Here is a 7406-nt window from a genome sequence, read left to right on the forward strand (position 1 = left end):
GCTCTTCAATACTTTTAACCGGCGCATCAACCGCTCTTCATCTTACAACAAAACACTATATATCTATAAAAAAATAATAATAAAACAATATATATATGGTAAAAAAAATTTTATTAGTCTCTATGTTTTAACCTATTACACTATGTTTTGATCTATTACACTAGTAAGTTCACACATATTAAGGTCATGAGCAATTTTACCCCTAACATATATTTATTTATTTTTAATCCTACCTCTAACCTTTAAAATGGTACAATTTTACCTCTAATGTTGGTACAATTTTACCCCTAATATTTAAAATGGTACAATTTTACCCCTAATGTTGGTAGCCAATAGTAATTTTACCCCTAATATTGATAATTTGAGTCAATTTCAGACGCTATTATAAAAACACATATATTTTTGTTCCTTATTCTACATCAATTGCATATTAATTCATTCTGAAAAAAAGGATTTCATGCTTTTTATAATTTAATAATAGAAGTGGAGATTAATATTTATAAATTCAGTGAATTTTTTGAATTTTTTTTGTCCAATTCCCACAAAAGACAGTATATTTTTTAATTTTTTTTCACATCCTAACATATTTTTGTGATTTGTTACTGAAAAATGACGCACGTGTGAAGTGTAGATGATAAGATTCATGACCGAGAAGACAATTTGATGAATTATATGTCAACTTGACCTAATTTATCAACGTTGGGGATAAAATTGCTTTTGCCTTCCAACGTTAGGGGTAAAATTGCACCATTTTAAACCTTAAACATAAAATTGCTCCTGACTCAAAACGTTAGAGGTATTTTTGCACTTTAACCTATAAATAAATAAACAGTTTAAAGAATAAAACACAATAAGGTGCAAAGCCGAAAATAAAAACAAAACAAAATGGAAACATTCTGTTCTAGAGCAATCTCTAAAGATAAAAGGACAACCGAAATTCATGTAAGACGGACATCAACACTCTTAAGACCAGGGATGTAGACATGGAGGCATGGGCCTCGGCCCCTCCGGCCGCCAAAACCACCTTGACCCCGGGTAGTTTTGGGCCCCTTGTCTCTAAAAAAATATATTTGGATGTTGAATTAGCCCCTACAATATGGCCCATGAAGTGTTAGACTTGTCCAAAATTCAAAATTTTAATATTTTTGGCCTATTAGGTACTCCCTAAATCTAAATTTCTAATTTTTTTTTAGGTCTATTAGATCTTTCTAAATCCAAATTTGTAATTTTGTTTTTTTGCCTGTTTGGTCTCCCTAAATCCTAATTTCTAATTTTGTTCTGGTCGGTTAAGCCTCCTTCAATCCAAATTATTAAAAAAAAATTTGGCCTGGCAGGTCCTTTCAAATCAAAATTTTTTATTTTTTTCCTTGTTCGGCCCTCCCCGAAGCCAATTTTTTTTTGCATGTTATGAATTTTAAACAAAATATAGCTTAATTTTGAGAAGTTGTACATTAATGCTTAAAAATTGGTTCTTGACCACTCCAATTATAACACGCATATATACAAAAGAAAAAAAACACAAAATTGAGCAAGTTCGATTTAGCAAAAAAAAAATTTGCTAACACACGTGTAAAATCGGCCCCCAACCGAGTAATCCTGCATTCGCCACTGCTTAAGATACTGTCACGAAATGACTGGACAAACAGGCAGCCGCCGAGTTAACCTCCCTGCAAATGTGAGAAATTTGAACCTCTGTAGTATCCAAAATCTGAAGATAAAATAACTGATCTCGGCACAACTCCTAGTGAACACTAGTAGAAGCACATGAACCATATAGGAAGAATCACACTCAATCCAGGGTAGGAACTAATCGAGCTTCATCGCTCATCTTCTAGCAATAATCACAACTTTAAGCTCTACCAAAAAATCTTCCCTATGCCAACGGAAAAATAAAACAAGCCTTGGGAAAACCCCATCTATTTCGAAAGATACCACCCGCACCAGCAATGGAGACACTGGGATTTGTAACAAATTGGATTCTTCTGTAATTGTTATTGATGACAAATTGTCTATTTATACAAAAGTACAGTTTATGTTGAGTTCAATGACTAATCTAGATACATGCCTAGATATGAGGAACTAACTGTGTGATACAAGGTTATCTACTTAATATATTCTCTAATACACCCCCGTAGTCGAATGGTTCGGAGGCCAAACATTGAGACTAGATCTGAAGTCTTCAAACAGAGGTGATGGGAGACCTTTGGTGAAAATGTTAGCAATCCGATAACGAGATGGGACGTGTAGAACACGGACTTCACCTTTTGCCACTTTTTTCCGAACAAAGTGAATATCCATCTCAACATGTTTGGTGTGATGGTGCTGAACAGGATTGCCATTGAGATATACAGCGCTGACGTTGTCACAATACACCAAGGTGGATTTTGAAATTGGACATCCAAGTTCAAGAAGGAGGTTGCGGATCCAACATGTTTCAGAAACTACATTTGCAACCCCACGGTATTCAGCTTCAGCATTAGATCTGGACAGTGTAGGCTGTCGTTTGGCTGACCAAGAGATGAGACTATCTCTGAGGAAGACACAGTAGCTAGAAGTGGAGCTACGTGTGTCTGGGCAGCCAGCCCAATCAGCATCAGTGTAAGATGTCAATTGAGTGGGTGAGGAGGCTAACAGATTGAGACCAAGATCAAGAGTACCGTGCACATATCGTAGAATACGCTTGAGGGCAACCATGTGTGCGGTTTTTAGATCGTGCATAAACAAACAAACCTGTTATACTGCATAAGATATATCTGGTCTTGTGAGAGTGAGATACTGGAGAGCTCCGGCAAGTTTCCTGTATTCGGTAGGGTCGTGGTAGGCGGAGCCGGATGAAGCGCTTAGCTTTTGTTTGGTGTCGACAGGGGTATTGGCTGCGTTACAGGAGCCAAGACCGGCTTTCTCAATGATTTCTGATGCATACTTCTTCTGAGATAAAAAAAATTGAGCCAGGAGAGCGAGTCACTGAAATTCCCAAAAAGTAATGTAACGGACCCAAATCTTTCATTGCAAATTCAGAATTCAATTAAGATAGAATAGATGTTTGTATCCTATCTGACGAAGTGATGAGAACGATGTCATCAACGTACAAGAGAATGTAAGCTGTATCTGTACCTTGTATGTAAACAAATAGTGAGTTATCGGAGATACTGTTGGTAAATCCCACCTTGATTACAAAGTTGGCAAACCGCTGATACCAGGCTCGAGGAGCCTGCTTAAGACCGTAAAGTGATTTGCGAAGCAGACAAACATGATCAGGAAATTGAGTATCTCGGAAGCCCAAAGGTTGGTGCATGTACACAGTCTCATTGAGATCTCCATGCAAGAAGGCGTTTTTGACATCTAATTGCCGAATATTCCAATTTCTGGACAAAGCTATACTGAGAACAGCTCTAATTGTTGCCGATTTAACCACAAGACTGAATGTTTCACCACAATCCACGCCAGACAACTAACCTGAACCATTTCCAACTAATTTGGCTTTGTAACGCTCAAAAGATCCATCTACATATGTTTTGTGCCTGAAAATCCACCAACTACGAATAACATAAGCATTTTGGGGACGGGGTATGAGTACCCACGTCTTATTTTGAATTAAAGCCTCAAATTTATCAGTCATGGCCTGTGTCCAGTTTGGATCACTTAATGCAAGTATTGGTGTCTTTGGTATGGGGGAGATGATTGGCTATGTAGAGGCCGATAAATTCAGCATACGACGTGGTTTTCGTATGCCCTGTTGAGCTCGTGTGACCATATTATGTAATGTGGGATGTGAGGGCTGATCTGATGGTTCTGTTGGGGATTGGATAGGAGAGTTGCCATTGCTGATGAATGGTAGAGGGGAGGGCGGGGATATTGATGTGTGAGGCACTGAACGATGCAAGGGAGGACTCGATTTGGAACTGGACGACGAGACAGACACTCTAGACGGGAAAGTAGGGGACGCGGACGACGATGCAGACGCTGGAGAAAGACGCGACGGGACTGACGCAAGGGACATTGCGGACGTAGAAGATGCAAAGGACGAGGGAGACGCAGACTCGACGGACGGGAGAGACGAAGTGGATTGAACGTGCGAGTGGTCTAGGCGACTAGCAGGTAGCCAGCCGCCATCAACTTCCGCAACAGTCCTGGAGTTCGAATTGGATGACGAGTTGTTTAACGAGAATGGAAACTTGGATTCGTCAAACACAACATGTCCGGAGATTATAATTTTGTTATTTGATATGTCTAGACATTTATACCCACGATGATTGGATGGGTAACCGAGGAATACACAAGGACGTGAACGAGCCTCTAGCTTATGATGTGACACGGAAGGGATTAAAGGAAAACAGAGACATCCAAAAATTCGTAAATGAGCATAGGTTGGGTCTGTCTGATACAGGATTTTAGTTGGGGAGTGGTATCCTAAAATTTTGTGTGGGTAGATGTTTAATAGGTAAGTTGCCAGTTCAAGAGCATGATGCCAAAATTTAAACGGGACTGATGCATGATTCATAACAGTGCGAATTATGTTATTCACTGTGCGAATTGTTCGCTTAGATTTACCATTTTGAGAAGAGGTGTATGGACATGAGAATCGAAATTGCATTCCGTGAGTGTGAGAAAATTGACGAAATAAATTGTTATTGAATTCGCCCCCATTGTCACATTGAAACATGATTTTGATTTGACAAAATTATTTAAGTAATTGATAAAAATATATTCTAACACATTAAATTTAAATGCTTTGATTTATTTACACTAATGTGTTTGTTCAATGTTGAGTTTATTGATTTATAAGACATTAAGATATAAAGCCCATAAGTGGAAGTCAAGCCCAAGTCAACACATCAAGACATCACGGCCCAAGATTTCAAAACGTGGTCGTTCTGTACAAAGCACAAGCTCAACCATGAAGAAGGATCGAGAAGCCTTCTCTCAATTGCTTCAAGATGAAGCTGCTGAGTGTATCGACAAGAAGTACAAGACATCGGCAGACAAGAACCAACTTCTAGAAAAAGTATTTCTACTTTGGGTAAAGTTCAGAAGGCGCAGGAAGCTGTCTAGAAGACTTTGCCATTTATGTCGAAACATTCTGTTTACCGGACGAAAAGCTGCCGAGCACTGCCGTGGACAGAAGATGCAAGAATCTCATTGGCCAACGACACTGAGCGCGTACTGAGTGACAATGACAGGAAGCCGTTTCCCTCCAATGGTTATTTCAAAATTACTGGTGCTTGAAGTGTCACTATATAAAGGCCTCTCATTTGCTTCATTCGATGCAGATCTTCAATTAGTCGAAACACTGACCAAATTCATACACGAAGTTCTGTGAGAAAAGCAAAGAAAAAACCTTACACCAATTTCCAAATTATTGTGTAAAAGTCTAGAGTGATTTCAATCATCTAAAGTGTCTTAGCAATTGTTGTTTAGGACAAACACTTTATCATTTCTAGAAGAATAGAAAGAAAAGGCTGAGTACTCGGTTATAGTACTCAACAGTAGTTATAGGAGTGAGTAGAGGTATAAAGGAAGGTACTCTTGTATACTCAGCTTCTATTGTAAAAGGTTTCGTGCTCTACCTTTAAAGAGCTCAGTAGAGAATTCAAAAAGCTCGGAACGCGTTCCGGGGACTGGACGTAGGCGGAAGGGCCAATCCAGGATATGTCTGTTGAGTAACATATTTCTAACCCTTAAACTCCTTTATATATTGCTTGCTATAAAACTGACTAAGTAACAAACTCACGCTGAGTTGAGTGCACTAAGAAGCTGAGTTCAGGAATAGACTCTAAGTGCTATCTCCTGACTCAAGTAAAGAAACATACTTAGTCACAAGTTGACTAAGCTTGTGTCTTAAAATTACTTAGCGCTGCTGTGTAAACCTTTTCTTAAGAAAAGAAGTCAGCCTTAACGGACAAAATTTTAATTAGTTCCTATCCCCCCCCCCCCTTGGAACTAACCTTGTCACGTTATAAGGGACCAACAGGATGGGAGATAAAGCGAGTAATGGTAGATACAGGCACCTCGTGCAATGTTATTACCAGAGGAGCATTCATCAAGCTTAAAGTTGATCCGATCCGGATAGTAACAACTATTGTTGAGTGATGGGTCACACTATTCAGACCAAAGGTCATGTGACTTTGGAATGTGAACTGGCGGATGATGATTAGGCGTGGATTGGCGATCTTGAATTCTCTATTATGGACGGACAGTTAGCTTATAACATCATTTTGGGGCGACCCTTTATCTCAGAAGTTGCGGCTCTAATTTCCATACACCATTTGGTGATGTATATCCCCACTAGAAAAGGAGGAGTGATGATTAGTGGAAATAAAAAAGTGGCTCAGGAAACCTACTCGGCATCTTTGTCGATCCACCCTCAATCCAAGGATGGCGAAGGGGAAGAAGATGAACTCGTCACTACTGCTTTGGGCGACACCGAGATGTTCCTTATTGCTGATGGAAAACAAGTACGAATTGCTAAAGGATTAAAATCAGGAGTCAAGGAAGACGTTACAAAGGTTTTTATAGAATCGAGGGACGTGTTTGCATGGGAAAATGAGATCTTCACCGGAGTAAGCCCAAATATAATAACCCATAAGTTAAACATCGTTGAAGATGCGATCCCGGTGGCTCAGAAAAGAAGAAACCACGGCCCAGAAAGACAAAAGGCAATTGAGGAAGAGATAACCAAATTGAAAAAAGCAGATGCCATCGAGGAAGTTATCTATACCCAATGGTTAGCGAACATGGTTCTGATAAAAAAAGTTGGCGGATCGTATAGAATGTGCATAGATTTCATAGATCTTAACAAAGTGTGTCCAAAGGATAACTATCCATTACCTTGTATTGATATTCTCGTAGATGTAACGGTTGGATATGCGGTATATTCATTTACAGATGTGAAGTCGAGCTATCATCAGATCCTAATCTAGCCCTCAGACAGAATCAAACCCTCCGTTGTGATGCATCAGGCAACCTACTATTTTAAGGTCATGCCTTTTGGGCTTAAAATGATAGGGCCACTTACCAGCGTATGATGAATAACATTTTCGAAGGCAAGGATGGAAGCAACTTCTCAGTTTATATTGATGACATGATCATCAAAAGCACCACCATGGAGAAGCACGCCGAAGATATAAGAGAGGTCCTAGAAGTCCTTCGCCAACATAACATCAAGCTGAATCTAGAAAAATGTACCTTTGGAGCAACATATGGGAAATTCCTGAGATATATGATCAGTCAGAAGGGAGTAGGTTCCAATCCCAATAAAATCAAAGCTGTGTTAGACATGAAGGCTCCCCAGAACATCAGAGAAGTAGAACACCTCAACGGGCGGATCATAGCCCTTGGAAGATTTATCTCGTGCTCCGTCCGTAGATGCCATCCATTATAAGATGTGATCAAAAAGCAAAAATCTT

This window comes from Euphorbia lathyris, chromosome 6 (genome assembly GCF_963576675.1).
Source record: "Euphorbia lathyris chromosome 6, ddEupLath1.1, whole genome shotgun sequence".
In the NCBI taxonomy this organism is placed as follows: Eukaryota; Viridiplantae; Streptophyta; class Magnoliopsida; order Malpighiales; family Euphorbiaceae; genus Euphorbia; species Euphorbia lathyris.